Source organism: Mesocricetus auratus, unplaced genomic scaffold, assembly GCF_017639785.1.
Source record: "Mesocricetus auratus isolate SY011 unplaced genomic scaffold, BCM_Maur_2.0 Super-Scaffold_6730, whole genome shotgun sequence".
Taxonomy (NCBI): Eukaryota; Metazoa; Chordata; class Mammalia; order Rodentia; family Cricetidae; genus Mesocricetus; species Mesocricetus auratus.
Window position 1 is genome coordinate 16,368,484 of NW_024429184.1, and position 18,347 is coordinate 16,386,830.

Consider the following 18,347-nt stretch of genomic DNA (forward strand, 5'->3'; position numbering starts at 1 on the left):
CTGTCTGTGGACAGGCTCATTCCTCCTTGAGGCTACAAAGAACCAAATATCAAGTCCTAACTGGAAAAAATGAGACCTTTCCCCCCCTCTCAATTCAACCATTTATCAATATCCCATAGATCTGTGTAGCTTCTTTCCAATGTTCTGGGCAAAACTACATGACAAACATGGTTACTTCAACAGAAGCTACCCATTCACATGGAAGGTCTCAAGGTCTACTAGAGGGGCAAATACTGATGGCAAGACTTGTTTATTTAGATTTTTAAGTCTACACGATTCTCACTTATTATTGTAAGACAAAAAGAATCATTATTTTGATTTCATAGAAGACAAAAAATAGTTTTGAGAGGGTAAATTAAACTTGATCAAGATCACTGAGAAAGGCTAGGATTAAGTAAGTTTTCAACTTACCAAGTTGAATCTCTTACTATACACATAAATAGATAAATTATATGCATGTGTACACACACTCAAAACTGGGAAAACTCAGGATGGACATTTCTGTTTATATGGTATACATACACATGAGAGGCATTTACATATCAGACCAGACAGTATAGCCCCTCTCTACACATGTACAGAAGAAATATGGAAAAGTTTCTGAATATACCTAAGGATAGGAAGTACATGTATAAATGCATGGAGGGACAGATGATCTCTATATATGAATGTACACAGAGGTAGAGATAGCTTATATGCATTCATATAAGATGAATAAAAACGTTGTTTATATGCAATGTACATACAGGAGAAGACCAGGTAGGTAAGTCATAAACACATATGGACATGTCGAGACAGAAATTATACACACAGCCAATGGGATGGATGAGTAGTTGTAGATATACAACAGATTATCCAGGAAGAATGATGGCCAGACTACCAAAACACAAACATGTATATGTGAAGATTCTACCCTAGTGCTGAATATGCTATTTTTCACTCATCATAATGACCCCCACCAGCAACTTGGCTCAAGCAGTTATATAATTGATGTAGCTGCTCCATATTCCACCCACAAGTGCTTTGCTTTTGTCCCTGCTTGTCGTTCAGAGTCAATCATATATTCAATATCACTTACCTTGTTGCTGCAACCAAAATAAGGTTAAGAAAATTAAAAGTGGGGGGAAAAAAGCATTAAAGCCACAAATTCTCAAGTTTTAGAACGCAAGTGCTGCCTTTAAGAGGTAATCCATTCAGAAGCACTCCTTAGACTGGTAGAGAAGCCACAGGGTGAACTTTCTGAGCCACAGCAGTCGCCTGCCCAACAGTCAAGGAGCTATTAGTCTCAGTTGCACCCAGCTGGCTGGCTCCTCCGTGCAAAGTTGATGATAGAAACAATGCCTAGCAGAGAAATCCCCTCAGTAAAGGCGGGGCAGGAGTCTGGTGGCTGCAAATCTAGGAATCCAATCTGGTCCACACCTCTCTGCTGAGGGGGGTTCTGAAGACCAGGCTGCTGAAGGCAACAGCAGCCAAACTTCAACTGGATGTGGAATTATAACAATCCTTTCCGGGCTTTGAGACTGAGAGGAAAGCAGGGCAGCTCCGGCTCCCGCTTCTGCTCCTCCTCCTCTCCAGCTGCTTCCTGCCTGCCTGCACCCTCCCATAGGGCACCAGCCCTCCTCACACGTTGCTGGTGCACACACCCCCTTCCCAGCACACTCACGCACTGACACAATCCTGCCAGCAAGCTCACTCACACACCCTTGGTGAGTGTCTCTCCCTCTTGCTAAATATAGATCTTACTCTCTCTCCCCTCCCCCATTTTCTTCCTTCTTTCCTCCCTATCCTTCTTCTCTCCTATCTGTACACCCTTCTCACATTTAAGCTATAGAATTTAAGAAAGACGTAACACAGAGCCCTGTACTTTGAGGAGCTCCAAATCCCAGCAGGGAGCCAGAATACTGTGAGTACACAATACAAAGACAGTTTTCTCTTCTATTAAAATAAGCTGTAGGTTGGTTCACCATATATAAGGTCTGTCATGAGCCTTTATATAAGCTGAAGGTCAGGGACAGTGACCAAGTGCAGTTCACATCAAATAGTGCCATTTTCTCACAGTTCACATACTCAAACAGTTTCTTTGAACAGCTACTGCAAAAGAATTCCCTTAGGCTATGCCAATACAATGACCAGGGAGGAGGGGAAACTGAGTAAACCAAAATGGACTCTCAACTGTAGCAGTCAAGACCAAAGGCTGCTTTTGGAATCCAGAATCCAGAACTTGGCAACCCAAATTAATACAAAATCAATCAAAAGCTGTATAAGATGCAGAGTTCTATTTTCATGATCCCCAAAATCCCAGTTTGCCTTACCAATGGCAGCAGCCCTATCTCTATGGAGATTTTCTAGTCTAGTGGTTCTTATCAAAATCCCAACAATTCCACAAGTCTAGGTAGGACACACTACAAAATTAAGTGTCTTCATCTTCAAAGAACATGCAAACTGCTCACTATGTACTATAAGGTCTGAGTATAACATAGGTACCATTGAAGCTTTGGAACAAAGTGGCAGGACATGAAGCATGCTCCCGTTGTCCACTCTGCGGTCACAGATGGGAAAACACTGCTTGCTGTGCCTAGACCTGACTGGCAGTAACAGTCAGTCATGCTGCCTCTCTTCCACCTTCCCTGAACCTGGCACAGTGGGAAAAGCCCTTCCTCTTCCTCATTCCTCAGCTCAAAAGCGGGGAGGCAAACTGGATTGATTCGGCATTTACCTCAAACATTCCTTTAACAATCCACAGAAAGATCTTGCCCATCTAACCCAGAAACCAGGTGGTATGTCAATGTGGACTATCCTGAGATCTGTCACTATAGGGCAGGCAGTCCTATATGACAGATAAAACAAAGCTTTAGTTCTTTAATTTTGGCTTGTTTGAGGCAGAGTCTCATTTTGTAGCCTAGGTTAGCTTTGAACTCACGTGATCCTCCTGCTTCTGCCTCCCAATGCTAGGATTACAAGTTCCTAAGCCATCATGTCTGGCTTGAAACCACATTTTAAATCAATCATAATCTCCACATCTCATCCAAGATCCTAAGGAAAAAGGGTTGGATTCAGAGCCAACATTTGCCTCCTTACTGCCTTCTTCCAATAACACTGATTCCCCCTCAGCCAAGGCAGAAAAATTAGATTCCAAAAGATGCTAAATAACCCATTTCTCAACCATCCACCTCATTATGCAGCCAACACTGACAGCAGAACAAATACCTCCTAACCCAGTTGGGAGCTGGCTAGCTGACAGGAGAGATAAGGGCTGACAGCACAACTATAACCACATCTAAATACAGAGGAAAAAAATAACTTGAAAACTGTCAAATTTCAGTGGAAGTCACAGCCAATTTACTGTGGAGTTTCCCAAGCTTGAGCCAGGAGAGGTACAGGGTTTAACACAAATAGGGGAAAGATTGATGAAATCAGAATTCCTCCCCTAGCTCTGCAGCCAAGCATGAAGAGCCAAGAACAGTAACTGTCCTTCGTGAGGTCTGGGTCCAGGCATTCTAAATTAAGTTAAAGCTCACACTATCAAGAACGGGGAAGATCCCCAGAGCCAGGGCATTGCCTAAGCAATCTATTCCTTCATGCCCTATCCACCAGTGAGGTTCTAGGGCTTGGTCAAGCCTCAAATAGTATTACAAGCTAACGAATCCTGTCTTGTCCAAATGTGCACAACCCATCTCCTAGTCAGCTTTGGTTTTCTAGAAAAACAGTGGCTCAGAGAACGGAAGCTATGTCTAACACATCAGGGAGCACAACAAGCTTAGTTATCTCCCAATAGAGCCTTCAAATTTCCCATGAGTGCTCACACCCTTGACCACAGATTATTCTTGTGCTTGCCAGTGCCGCCTGCTTAAGCAAGAGCAAGGAGGATGTGATGGTTAATCCTGTCACCTTGACAGGACTAAGAATCATCTGGATGACATTACCTGTGGGTGTGTCTGGAAAGGCATGTTAGGTGGAAAGACCTGCCCTGACTCCACGTGGCACCATTCCTGCATGGGGTGCAGACTGAATGAGAGCCAGTGTCCATCGCTATCTACTAGCTGTACACTTGGTGCAAGCCACTGTCTCATGCTCCTGCCACCATGCCTTTCTCAAACTATGAGCCACAAGAAATCAATCCTTCCTGAAGCTGATTTTTGGTCAAGTATTTTGTCATAGCAATGAAATAAATGCTAATACAGAGGATAAAATGTGGTAAAGAGCAGTCAGCATAAGCTCTGGTAATAAAGAATGGGTTCCTTCAGCCACAATCCTACAGGACTCAGTTTCAGACTTGAGATATCACATGACCACAGAATAATCAGCTCTCCTCTGGGAGGGGTAGTAGGCCACTTTTGCTTCCTGGGCTGTACAAGCAATCACAGAACCCCCTGTCACAGTGTATCTATCCCTTGATAGTCTTAGGCAGGCTAAGAAGATGGGGGGGGGGGTAAGAAATAGCATAGTGTCCACCTCAGCTAGGAAATGTCCTCAAAGCTAGCATGCTCCAGAGTTTGTTGGGCAGAGCTGGGAAAACAGATTGGGTTAAGAAGGGAAAGGCATTTATCCAGAAACTGTGAAATGCTTTCAACAGACATTCTCAAGGTCTGGTTCCCAATTTAAATCTTTGCAGGGATTTTTGCCTAGAGACAGATGAGTCAAGATAGAAATTCAAACTGAGACACTGACACTCACGCAGAGTTGTAGGAAGGTTCAGAGTGGCAGCTCTAATGGGGAGCTGAATGGATGGGTTAATCAGGAGACCACCTGGTGCACAAAATCCTCTTAAACTAAAGCAGTTATATACTACCACAGGGTCATTGAAGAGGGCCTCAACAGTCATAAATCTTTCCCTCAAACAAGCAGTCTAAATCTCCCTAAAATCAGATGTAACTAGTTTGGAAGCAAAGAACATGCCCACTCTAAACCTGGCATCCCTTTTCAGGTGTCACTGCCAGAGACTAGCTGGGTCAGGACCAGCAGGTCCCGATCTTGTCTTCCATGATGGCAGTCATAAATATGGATACAAAGGATAGAGAAACTCAGTTCTATTTTACATAGGAGTCAGCTTGTGACTATTTTCCTTCTCTACCACTAAGAAAACTCAGAAGCATCATGAAGAGGCTGACATGTGGCCACACAGCTGGGATTTCTTTTATGCGTGGGGAAAATGGTTTGTTCTCGTGGCTGAGAAAGGTCTTTTTTTTTTTCTCCTTATACAATTATGCTCTCCCCAAACTATTCAGCAACTATATACAAGCAGAGAATGATGGGCAATGCCCTCTTTCTTCCCACAGAAACATGCCACCCTAAGGGAATGATGAACCTGGTGATGTGCTGAGTTTACTGCTGTGCCAACACAGAGCTGCCACATAGCCCAAATGCGACCTGACAAGCTGCAAGGCAGGCCTCAGGAGTCACAAACTGCTGACAAGCCTCAGGTCTACAACCAGGTCAAGCACCACATCCAATTAGAACCTTAAGCATAAAGAGACAATAAACAAAATTCCCATATAAACAGCTAGGTTTTCTGCCTGTATTGTCGAAAGTCACAGGCTATGTCTATTCCAGAACCAAATGATGGAAAGGGTTTTGAAGAATGCTGTAGGGGAAAGCTCACGTTCCCAAAATTGGGGGCGTGGACGGGGTATGTGGGACAAGTGGGAGATAAAAGAAAGGGAAAGCAAAATCTCTCTCTCTTAGACGCTAGTCACATTTCCGAGGGCTTCTCATCTTCCCAGCTTCTCCTGTAAGTGTTAATAAATATCCTTGTTCCCCCCCTTGCATTGGTTCCTTTTCAGAGTCCTTTATCTTTCTTTAAAAACTCTTAAAGTAGTATCCATGCTTATGATCTCACACAACTCTGATCAAAAGTCACAGCATCCAGACTTGTCCTAGTTGTGTGTGTGTGGGGGGGGGGGTTGCTATGAAGAGTCGCCATGACCACAGCAACTCTTCTTTTTATTATTATTTAGGTTAGAAACAATCTTGTTTCACATGTCAATCCACGCTCCGTCTCCCTCCCCTCTTCCCCGCCCTCCCCACCAGGTTCCCCCAGTCCCCCACCCAATCTTCACTCCGATCCCTAAGGAGGATGAGGCACTCCATGGTGGATCTCCAGTAACTGTCATTTCATCCAGGGCAGGGCCTAGGCCCTCCCCCAAGAGTCCCGGCTGAGAGAGCCTCCCATATTGTGGCATGGGCACTCAAAGTCTATTTGTACGCCAGGGAAAAATACTACCCAAGGCCCCAGATTACCTACTGACACCCACATTCAGAAGGTCTGGGTCAGTCCCATGCTTTCCACACAGCCATCAATCTGGAGTCCAAGAGCTCCTCCTTGTTCAGGTCAACTGTTTCTGTGGGTTAATCCAGCCCACTCTTAACTTCTTTACCCATCAGTTCTCTCTTTCTGACACTGGATTCCAGAAGTTCAGTTCAGTGTTTGTCTGTAGGTATCTGCCTCTGCTTTCATCAATCGCTGAATGAAGGTTCTGTTTCCTAGACTCTCTGGCAGTGGGATTGTATGCTGGCACTCCCCAGATCTATGTCTAAAATCCATATATGAGAGAGTACATACCATGTTTCTCTTTTTGTGACTGGGTTACCTCACTCAGGATGGTTTCTTCTAGGACCATCCATTTGCCTGCAAATTTCAGGATTCCATTGTTTTTTTTATGCTGAATACTACTCCATTGTATAAATGTACCACATTTTCTCTATCCATTCTTCAGTTGAGGGGCATCTAGGTTGCTTCCAGGTTCTGGCTATTACATATAATGTTGCTATGAACACAGTGGAACAGATATCCTTGTTGTATGAATGTGCATGTTTTGGGTATATGCCTAAGAGTAGAATTGCTGGGTCTTGTGGTAGAATGATTCCAGTTTTCTTGAGGAATCTCAATACTGATTTCCAAAGTGGCTGTATAAGTCGGCACTCCCACCAGCAGTGGAGGAGTATTCCCCTTTCTCCACATCCTCTCCAGCATAAACTGGAGTTTTTTATTTTAGCCATTCTGACAGGAATGAGATGATATCTCAGAGTTGTTTTGATTTGCATTTCCTGGAAGGCTAGGGATGTTGAACACTTTCTCAAGTGTCTCTCAGCCATTTTAGTCTCCTCTACTGAGAATTCTCTATTTAGTTCTGTACCCCATTTTTTGATCGGATCCTTCGTGTTTTGGATACTTGCTTCTTGAGTTCTTTGTAAATTTTGGAGATCAGACCTCTGACAGATGTGGGGTTAGTGAATATCTTTCCCCATTCTGTGGACTGCCTTTTTGTCTTGCTGACTGTGTCCTTTGCCTTACAGAAGCTTCTCAGTTTCAGGAGGTCCCATTTATTAATTGTCGATCTTAGTGTCTGTGCTACTGGTGTTATGTTCAGGAAGCAGACTCCTGTACCGATTCATTCAAGGGTACCTCTCACTTTCTCTTCTAAGTGTTTCAGTGTGGCTGGATTTATGTTGAGATCTTTGATCCATTTGGACTTAAGTTTTGTGCATGGTGATAGACTTGGACTTAAGTTTTGTGCATGGTGATAGACATGGATCTAGCTGTATTCTTCTACATGCCAGTATCCAGTTATACCAGCACTATTGTTGAAGATGCTTTCTTTTTTCCATTGTATATTTTTAGCTTCTTTGTCGAAAATCAGATGTTCATACATGTATGGGTTAATATCAGGGTGTTCAATTCAATTCCATTAGTCTACCTGCCTATTTTTGTGCCAATACCAAGTTGTTTTCAGGACTACAAACTCTATAATAGAGCTTGAAGTCAGGGATGGCAATGCCTCCAGATGTTGCTTTGTTGAATAAGGTTGTTTTCGCTATCCTGAGTCTTTTGTTTTTCCATTCAAAGTTGATTATTGTTCTTTCAAGGTCTGTGAAGAATTGTGCTGGGATTTTAATGGGGATTGCGTTAAATCTGTATATTGCTTTCAGTATTGCATTTTTACTTTGTTGATACTACCTATCTATGAGCATGAGAGATCTTTCCACCTTCTGGTGTCTTCTTTAATTTCTTTCTTTAAATATTCAAAGTTCTTGCTATACAGGTCTTTCACTTGTTTGGTTATCATTACCCCAAGGTATTTTATGTTGTTTGTGGCTATTGTAAAGGGCGATGTTTCTCTGATTTCTTTCTCAGCCCTTTTATTGTCTATATATAGCAGGGCTACTGATTTTCTTCAGTTGATCTTGTATTCTCCACAGCAACTCTTATAAAGGATAACTGTTGCAGTGTGGATGTAGGTTCACAGGGTTTGAGGAAAAAAGACTCAGGCACCATAAGAATGAATTTAGCATATTCTAGTTGCAGGTGGATTCATCATCTCTGGGGACTCAACCCTTTCTCCTCACCCAGGACTTCTATTGTTCTCCAATTTAAATCTTGGCAAGCTGATTTCCATATCCTCAAAACATCCTGAAAAAGCTTCCAAAGGGTCAATGCCAAGTAGTACAAATTCTCCATTAAGGAGGTACCCCAGTTTTCCAGGTTGCCCTCCAACCAAGTTTTGCATTGGCTTTGTATCCTTGGGAAAGTCTCTGGCAAGATTCACATGGAGGGCAACAAGAGAAACAAAAGGTAATTGTTAAACAAGCGGATTAACGTTAGGTGCTAGGACTCTGGAGTCAGAGCAGGTGTAGCCCAGCAGGAAGTCTCCCACAGAAAACATTTATTTGGGGTTGGCTTACAGTTCCCAGGTTTAGTTCATACTGTTATGGTGGAGAGCATGGAGGCACACAGGCAGACCTGGTGCTGGAGATGTAGGATCACACAGCAGGAAGAGGGTGCCACTGTGTTTCTGAAACCCCAAGCCCTTCCCCAGTGACATACTCCCTCCAACAAGGTCATACCTCATAATAGTGACACTCCCTATGAGCCTATGGAGGCCATTTTCATTAAAACTACAAGACTAAAAAGAATATAGCTATAGTCTCTGTGTCTCTGTGTTTCTCTCTGTCTCTCTCTGTCTTTGTCTCACTCACTGTGTGTGTTTGTATGTGTGCATATGTATGTGTGCGTGTACACTGAACCTTCCAGTGCTTTGATCTTGAACTTCTGACCTGTCAGAACTGAAAGACACTTTTGTTATATATTACATAGTTCATGGTAATTGGTTCCAAAAGGCTGGCCTACAACAAATTGTGATCCCTCCTCCCAATTTATACTTTGAAATACTAACTCCTACTACCTCATAGTGGGATCTTATTTGGAAATATGGTCTTTAAAAAGGCCATCAAGGCCATCAATGTGGTCATCAGGGTAGGCTCTAATCTGACAGTGTTCTTATAACAATGGGAAATATAGGCTCAGGTGGTAAAGGGCTTGCCCCTATGGCAGACTTAGTAAACTAAACAGAATCTTTCAGGACTATTGGTATCACGAGAGAGGGGGGGGGGGAGGGAGGGAGGGAGTTGGCTTTGTTTCTCTGACACAATCTAGAGTCACATGGGAAGAGAGTCTCAATAAGAAATTGACTACATTGAAGTGACCTGTGAACATGGTGTTGGATATTGTTTAATTAAGTTAATTGATGTTGGAAGACTCAGCCCACTTTGGCAGCACCATCACCAATGCAGGAGGTACTGACCTGTGAAAAGAGTAGAGCAATCTAACTGAGAACAAGCAAGTGAGCACGGCTGTACTCATTTCTCTCTGCTCTTGACGGTGGAAATGCGGCTGTCTCAAGCTGCTACAAATGCAATCTCCCTTCACTAATAGGCTGTAAACTGAAACTACAAGGTAAAATAAACCTTTTCTCCCCTAAGTTGCTTTTTTCTGGGGTTCTTTTTTATCATAGTTACAGAAATGAGAACAAAATATAATAGACGGAAGTCAATCAAGTACCTAGGTATTAAACAAGGCATAGTGTAAAGGTGTCAGGACCTTTGGTCTAAGGCAGTTCATTGAATGAAATGTTCTAACAAGGTAATTGCTACACATATATCTTATTGTGAAGGAGAAGGGAGATGCTGTGCTTGGGTGACTGGTAATGTCATTACTGAGAAAACAATTATAGAAGAGGAGGTGATGGTGAAAGAAAAGATAAGTACAGACCAAATATATGTTAGTGCCTCTGAACATACAAGTGATGATACCCACAGGCAACTGGAGATGTAAGTATGGATCTCATGAAAAACAACTGAAGTGAGACTGCAACTGGGGTTCATTAGTCAAAGGTCAGTATGCAAATTAGATTATCCAGAGGAGAGAAAGATGGAGAAACAGAGTCTGGGAATGACTGAGTTTTAAGAGACAAGCAGAAGACAGCAAATAGTGTGAAGGAAACAAAGGTGGAACTGTCAAAAATAAGGAACTTGAAGGAAAACATAGCACAGACACCCAAGTGCCTTTGGGGGAAATCAATGTAGAGTTTTTATTTTTCCTGTCAAGAACTGCTTCAGAATGTTGGTTTTCATCTGGAACACCCTTCCCAACTTGTCATCTTCACCTATTTATGTCTGAGTATCTTTAGGTGTGTACTGAATAAGCATATTTCCTTATCATACTTGAAGATAACATACAGTCACAGGGTGCAGAAGCTGAAGAAGCTAAGCACAACATGACTTTTTCCCTTGACTTCACAAAGTGGGTTTTTTTCCAGATTAAAAAAATGTATGAGTGTTTTGCCTGCATGTACATATATGTTCCACATGCTTGCCTGGAGCCCACAGATCCCAAAAGAGGATATTTGATCCCCTGGGACTGGAGTTATGGATTTGCAAGTCACCATGTGAGTATTAGGAACCAAACTTGGGTCCTCTGTAAGAGCAACACGTGCTCTTAACCATGGTGGCTCACAACTATGATCCCAACATTTGGGAGGCTGAGGCAGGAAGGTTGTTGCAAGATTGAGGTTGGCCCAGGCTATTCAGTGAGTTCCCAGATACTTTGGACTACAGAATGAGAACCTGTCTGAAAAGGAAGAAAGGATTGAGAGGCAGAAAGAGGAGTGGTTAGAGGGATGATAATAAGGGGGAAAAGGGAAGAGAGACAGAAAAGACTGGGGATATAGCTCAATGGCAAAGCATTTGTTTAGCATGTGAGAGTTCCCAGGTATAATCCCCAGCACTGTAAAAAGTAGTAGTAGATGTAGTAGCAGCAGCAGCAATAATAGTAGTAGCAACAGTTATCTTATTGTATAGACTATAGCTGGATTTTAGGATGTATCCTTTTTGTTTACATGATTTTGGTTTTGGTTTTTCTGAGACAGGGTTTCTCTGTGTAGCCCTGGCTGTCCTGAAATTTTCTCTGTAGACCAGGCTGGCCTCAAACAGAGATCCATCTGCCTCTGCATCCCACTAGTGGGATTAAAGACACATGTCACCACTGCCCCAGAAGATGTATCCTTTTTTAAAAACTGATAATTAGTACCACATGTAAGGAACTGTGGATCTCCTTTATGAAAAATGTACAAACAGGATGCAGGTTAACTCTTAATTTCATCTTTCAAAGCTCTCCTTATTTTTTATATTTTTTGGTTTTTTTTTTTTTTGAGACAGGGTTTCTCTGTATTGTTTTGGAGGCTGTCCTGGAACTCGCTCTGTAGACCAGGCTGGCCTCGAACTCACAGAGATCCGCCTGCCTCTGCCTCCTGAGTGCTGGGATTAAAGGCGTGCCACCAATGCCTGGCTATAATTTTTTTATCTAAGATATAACTGTATTTTCTAGGAATTCCTCTGTAAGACTTTTCTAACTGCCTAACTCACAGGCTTATTCTCTACTTTGTATCCCTAGACTAATTATTTTCACTAAAAGTATTACTTTTGCAATAAATTACTTACAGTCCTGACAGACTTCTTACCTTGACAAACCAAGAGACTTGTGTCTATTAATAGATGAAGAAAAATGCTGTGTTTGTATGTACATGCATAGGCACACACACAAACACACATGATGGAATAAACAAAATTTAAGACTTGAACACACTTTTCCTTGGGAACAGAGACCATTAAAGAAAACCACAACAAATAAAAATACAGAGTTATAGAGCACAGTCCCAACAAAAAACAGCTATAGTTCAACTCACACACACACAAATATTAGGGAATCATAGCAGAGGGGGAAGAAAGAGTGTAAAAGACAGAGGAATAGGGAGTTTGCTATGAGACTGTGTCTACAAGAATGTCAGAAGCTATACCCATAAACTCTCACCAACATGACTGCCTAAACAGGAGCTGAACACGGACAACAACAATAAACATGCTACCTTTAAGGAGCCTGGGGGAAAGCCCAGGAAGCTTCAACCCTACCCAAAGAACTACAGGACACTAAGGCATACTAAGAGCAGCGTTTCTCAAGGAAAGGCACACCAATTGGTTATCCAACACCAAATGGTCAGTCCTGAAAACATATACAGTATATAGACTGAGCAGGTATGTTTAAGTATTTAGGAATATATACACACATATTCACATGCATATACAATAATTAATGAAAAAAAGACCATAAATTTGAAATAGAGCAAAGTGGGATTACAGGAGGGTCTGGAGGAAGGAAGGAAAGGGGAAATGAAATTATTATATTAAATCTCAAAAAAATAATTTAAAATATACTTGAACACAAAGACAAACAGAAGAGACAGCTAAAAGAAATATACAGCAATATACAAATATAGAGATTGGGGAAAATAGTGGTGGGGTAGAGAAAATGAAGAAATGTAGGTCAAAGGATATAAAATAACAGATATGGCTGATGAAACCACTCAGTGGGTAAGGTCACTTGCTTCCAATATTAATGACCAGAATTTGATCTTCAAGATCTACATGATAAGACAGAACCTATATGCAAGTTGTTCTCTGACCTGCATGAATACATATAAGCACATGAGTGCGCAAAAATACTAAACCTTTAAAATGTAAAAAAAAAAGTTACAAAAATAAGATACAATAGAATAAATATAAGATGAACAGGTCTAGAGATATAATGTATAAAATGAGGAATACAGTAAATAAAATTGTATGTTAGTAGAGATTTTTGTTGAATATGTACATTTTAGCTTCTCTTGTTACAAAAAGGACCATGTTAATAACAGATATGTTTATCGAATACTTATAGTATGCTCTATGCTCTATGTGTTAACCTGTTTCATTATAGTGGTCATCACACTCACTATATGTATCCCATAGAGCATCACTTTGTAAGACACAAGTACATAAAATAGTTATTTTTGAAACAGACCTTTTTGATAGAAGACCAACTCAAGAGGTGGGTCAAACAGTCTGCAACTTGACACCCTCAGTCCACATGCTTGACTAGACACCTGAACTTTTCTTAGTACAAAGAATGTCAAAGGCCCAAAGTAGTTCTTTTAGCCTGCCTTTTCATGTATCAGTTTACTGAACTGAGTGGGCTCTGCCTCTCACAATAGCTTGCTTAGAAAGAATAACAATGCTCTTTGGATCGCCAATGAGAAGGCAGCCTTCAGCAACTCTTAAACACTACAGTGAGAGACTAAAATGTATCATAAGAGTCAGTTAAAATGTAAATGAATTTATCCAGTTGATAGTGGCACATGCCTTTAATCCCAGCACTTGGAGGCAGAGGCAGGCGGATTCCTGTGAGTTTTAGGCCAGCCTGGTCTACAGAGAGAGATCCAGGATAGCAAAGGCTATCCAGAGAAATCCTGTCTCAGGGAGGGATGGAGAGAGAAAGGGGGGAGAGAGAAAAGAGAGAAAGAAAGAAAAGCAGAAAGAAAGAAAAGGAGAAAAAGAAAGGAAGAAAGGAAAGAAATGAAAGAGAAAAGGAAAAGAAAAAAAATTTAAGGGAGAAATATTTCTTAGAATTGCTAGGTGAAGTGGAAAACAGGGAAGGCTTTGTGAAGGAGGTGCTATGTGAAAGTAATTTTTAAGCATTGGCATTATTTGATTATGGAAATTTGAAAGAATGAGCATTCAAGGCACAAAATGGAATTAATAGAAGAAAAAAGGTTAAAAATAGAATCAAACTAACATTTATTTGGTTTTAATAATAAGTTAGGTTTTATTCCATATGCAATTAATCAGCAGGCATGGTATTCTTTCATAGGTGAAGAAAACTAAGTTTCTAAAAGGCTGAGTGACTTGCCTAATCAAAAGTTATACAAATAGAAAGTGATAAAGCTGTATTTTAAATTGTGGGTCTAGGGGATGCCAAGGTCTAAGCTATTCTGTCCATATGCCAAGAAAAGGGTGCTGAATCAAGTCATGGTGGTCATGGATGCCAGGCTAAAAAGTTGAGACTGAAACATAATGAAAAAAGATTTTGAAGAAAAACTGTACTCACCCATGTACTGATATCTGTTAGTTTAATATCTGCATCAAATATAAAGATAGACAATCTGTTTTGTATCTCTATGCTACTTTTCACTTAACTTTTTTTGTTTGTTTGTTTTGTTCTGCTTTTTCCAAGGCAGGTTTCTCTGTGTAACAGCTCTGGCTGTCCTGAAATTCACTCTGTAGACCAGGTTTGGCCTCTAACTCAGAGATCTGAGTGCTAGAATTAAATGCATACACCACTACCACTCAGCACACTTAGCTTTTTTTTAAGACTTTTTATTGAACTGTAATATGTATATAAAAATATACATGCCAAAAGTGTATGTTTACTTTAGCATAAGAGAATCCAGATTAAGAAATAGTACCCACAAACTCCAAAGTTTCTTATACTCACATCTAATTACTGCCAATTCCCCCAGAGATAATCACTATTCTACAACAGATATCAAACACCAGAGATTACTTCTATTCCTTGCTTTGTTTGTTTAATGAAACCTCATTCAGAAATCAATTTGTATGATGTCTTTTTTTTCCTTCTTTTTTTACAGAAATATCTTTATTTAGTACCTGTATGTGGTGTTGGGAATTGAACTCAGGGCCTTAGCAGGCAAGTGCTCTGGTGCTGAGCCATACCCTAGCCCCTACTTGTTCTCCCCACTCAGCTTTTGGTTTTTTGAGACAGGGTTTCTCTGTGTGTAGCTCTGGCTGTCCTGGAACTTGCTCTGTAGATCAGACTAGTCTTGAACTCACAGAGATCCGCCTGCCTCTGCCTCCCGAGTGCTGGGATTAAAGGCATGCACCATCACTGCCTGGGTCCTACTTCTGTTCTTTAAAACATTTTTATTTTATTTTACTTGTATGAATGGTTTTCCTAAATGTATGTATGTGCACCACATGCATACAATGCCCACAGAGGCCAGAAGAGGGCACCTGATTTCCTGGAACTGGGGGAACCCTACCTCTCGCACGTGGCAGCACTAGGGGAAATACTTTGTTTTTCCAAGACAGGGTTTCTCTACGTTACAGCCCTGGATTTCCTGGAACTCAATTGGATACCAGGCTGGCTTGAACTCAGACATCCACCTTCTTCTGCCTCCCCAGTGCTAGGACTGAAGGTGTACGCCATCGATGTCTGACTGGGAAAACACTTTTTATAATCTGATACTCCTGGATTTTCTCTGATCATGGCTTTCCATCTTAACTATCTCAACTCTTTGCTTGAATGGCGAACGTGTGTGTGTGTGTGTGTGTGTGTGTGTGTGTGTGTGTTTGTGTGTGTGTTTAAATTGTTTGGCCAAAGTGACTAGAAAAATAAGATTATGATCACTTTTTAGTGATGTCTATAGTTAGGAAAAACTTTATCCTTCATAATTCAACTGCCCAGAGTTTAGGAAAACAATTCTTCCTTCTCCATACTTTTTCATTAACTGCATCAAAGGCATTTATACAGTTCCTAATGGGGAAAACTTTCAATTAGTAATAATCATACCTCAGATAAAAATCACTGGCTATGCTGCATAAAGCTTACACAGTCCCTCTATGATTGTACAAGGCTGCTGTCCCTTCTCTTGTTTTGGAAGTAAGTAGAATTCTTGTTTTAATTCTTTTGGTCATAGGAAGAATGGCTTTGTTTTCTCTTATCAAGAACCCAGTCTCATCTTATGGGTTCAGAATTGATTTGGGGAGCATGGAAATAAAAAATAACATGTGAATTAGGTTGTTGAGTAAGAAGTGACATCTTCCTTTATGAGGTGCTGCATCTAGGGTGCTGATATGACAAGTGACTGTCTAAGAAGTAGCTGGAAATACGACCTAGACTTCAGGAGAGAAATCTGAACGATAGATACATGAAAGGAAGAACATATATGTGGTTGCTGGCATAATGAATGGGGTTTCATTGGAAGAATGTGTATTGTTATATGAAAAAATGAGTAAAATATTTAAGATTCAAAAAGAGAAACTAGACAAGGTAGACTGCAATGAGGTCAGAGAAGAAAGCTGGTGATGGTTCTAAGAAGTCAAAGAGGAGCGTGTGCTCAGAGTATCAAATACAGCAGGCAGGTCCAGTAAGATAAAGACAGGAAAGCATTTGCCATTGTGTGTAGCTGGGAGCTCACTGAAAATCTTGACAGGTGAATTTCACCTCTGAAAAACAAGGTGTCATTGACAAGTTTGTGAGCAAAATTGCTGCACATTATGAGATCCTCTGTTTAAAGTCATAGGACTAAGTGTATCCAAATTCTGAAAAGTCTGAATTCAACACTGCCTCCTGAGAGCAATCTGCTGGTATTACATTCTAATGTGCTCAGGGCTCCTCAAATCTCTTTGACCACAGAACCTGTGTCACCCAACAGCTATTAACAATTCTAGACTACCATCAAATGGAACACACTTTAGAAAATCATGTTTAAAAGACTGGCAGGCTTCAAAAGCTTAAAGCAGATGTGGACTAAAATCTCAGGTCTATGCTTACTTGTTCGGTAACCCTGGTGCTATCTTACAAAATATTGAGTTACTGGGCTTGAGACATGGCTCATTAGACAAAGTACTATAGCACGAGCATGAAGACAAGAGTTAGGATCCCCAACACCCACATAAAAGCTGAGTGTGGATGTGTACACCTATAACTTCAGTGCTGTGGGGCAGAGATAATTGGATCTTTGGGTTTCACTGGACAGCTAGTCTAACAAAAGCAATGGAACTCTAGATTCAGAGAACAATAATGTCTCAAAAACAAAAGTAGGAAGGAGCCAGTATGATAGATCAGCTGGTAAAAGTGCTGCCACCAGACCTGAGTTTAGTCTCCAAACATCATGATGAAGGAAAGAATTGACTCCCACAATGTTCTTTTATCTCTACATGTATGCAAACACTGTCCATGCACACATGCAGGTCACACACATGCAAACACACTCCAATTTTTTTTAAATAAAATGGAGTAGCACATGGTGGCGCATGTCCTTAATGCCAGCACTTGGGAGGCAGAGGTAGGTGGATCTCTGTATGAGCTCAAGACCAGCCTGGTCTACATAGCAAGTTCTAGGCCAGATAGACCCATGTTCTCTCTCTCTCTCTCTGTCTCTCTCTCTGTCTGTCTGTCTCTCTCTGTCTCTGTCTCTCTCTGTCTCTGTCTCTCTCTGTCTCTGTCTCTCTCTGTCTCTGTCTCTCTCTCTCTTTCTCCCTCCCTCCACCCCCTCCCCTCTCTCAGTTTTTTGAGACAGGGTTTCTCTGTATAGCTTTGGAGCCTATCCTGGCACTCACTCTGTAGACCAGGCTAGCCTCAAACTCACAAAGATCCGCCTGCCTCTTAGACCCTGTCTAAAAAGTAAATACAAAATAAATATAAGGAGAAAGATAAAGACATCCAATGTCCACCTATGAACCCCATATGCATATGAACATAAATACCCACAAAGTCAATTAGGCATTCAGTTACTCATTCTATTTAATGATGCTAATAACATAAGCCTAAATAAATTACAGAATTTTTATGAGATGATCTCTGAGTAATAGATGTAAAATACCTAACAATGCCTGAGACACAGTATTCAATGTGGGTACTGTGGTAATTATTATGGCAGTAATTGAGAGTAAAACACAAGCTATGATATAGGTATTAATAAACAGACAAAAGGTTGTGAGAAAATTTGAAATTTAATTGCAATTAGGAAGGTAAGAGTAGGATTTGGAAGTGGCGGAAGAAGCCAAAGAAAACCAAGCTTTAGAAACATGGTTTAGAAACATGGAACAAGCAAGAAGGCATGCTCTTCACTAAAGAGGATTTGAGAGAATAGTTAGGTTCTAGTCCAAGCTAAAAGCTAGAAAAGATTAGGTTTCGTCTCTCATATCAGGTAAGGACAACTCAGTTTGTCAAAGAGCAGGAGGGGTCTGTTAGGAACAAGGGCAGTCTCACAGTATTCAGAGAAGTAGCAAAGCTCTTGCCTAGGGGAATTTCTCTAGTTTTGAAGTAGTAGTAGGCATGTTCTGGATAAGAGCTTATGAGAAACAGAGGTTGAAACCTGTGGTTATGAGACCTTCAAATATTTAGGCCCAATGGCAGAACTTGCATTATAGTATTAGAAACAACTCAAAGATCTATCCAT

General features: G+C 41.0%; 1 protein-coding gene across 17 annotated transcripts in view; it reads right to left on the reverse strand.

Annotated features, from left to right (window-relative positions):
* Positions 1 to 18,347, reverse strand: part of Unc13b (unc-13 homolog B) — a 219,848-nt gene that overhangs the window by 61,170 nt on the left and 140,331 nt on the right. For 3 of the 17 annotated variants that reach the window (XM_021232227.2, XM_040739433.1, XM_040739430.1), the window contains exon 1: positions 1,079 to 1,554. The exons of 11 other annotated variants lie outside the window; for them this stretch is intronic. The gene's annotated coding sequence lies outside the window, so the exon portion shown is untranslated. Of the gene's footprint in view, positions 1 to 1,078; positions 1,555 to 18,347 lie in introns of those variants that run through there. 3 more of the 17 variants (XM_021232228.2, XM_021232229.2, XM_040739452.1) reach the window with 1 other exon arrangement.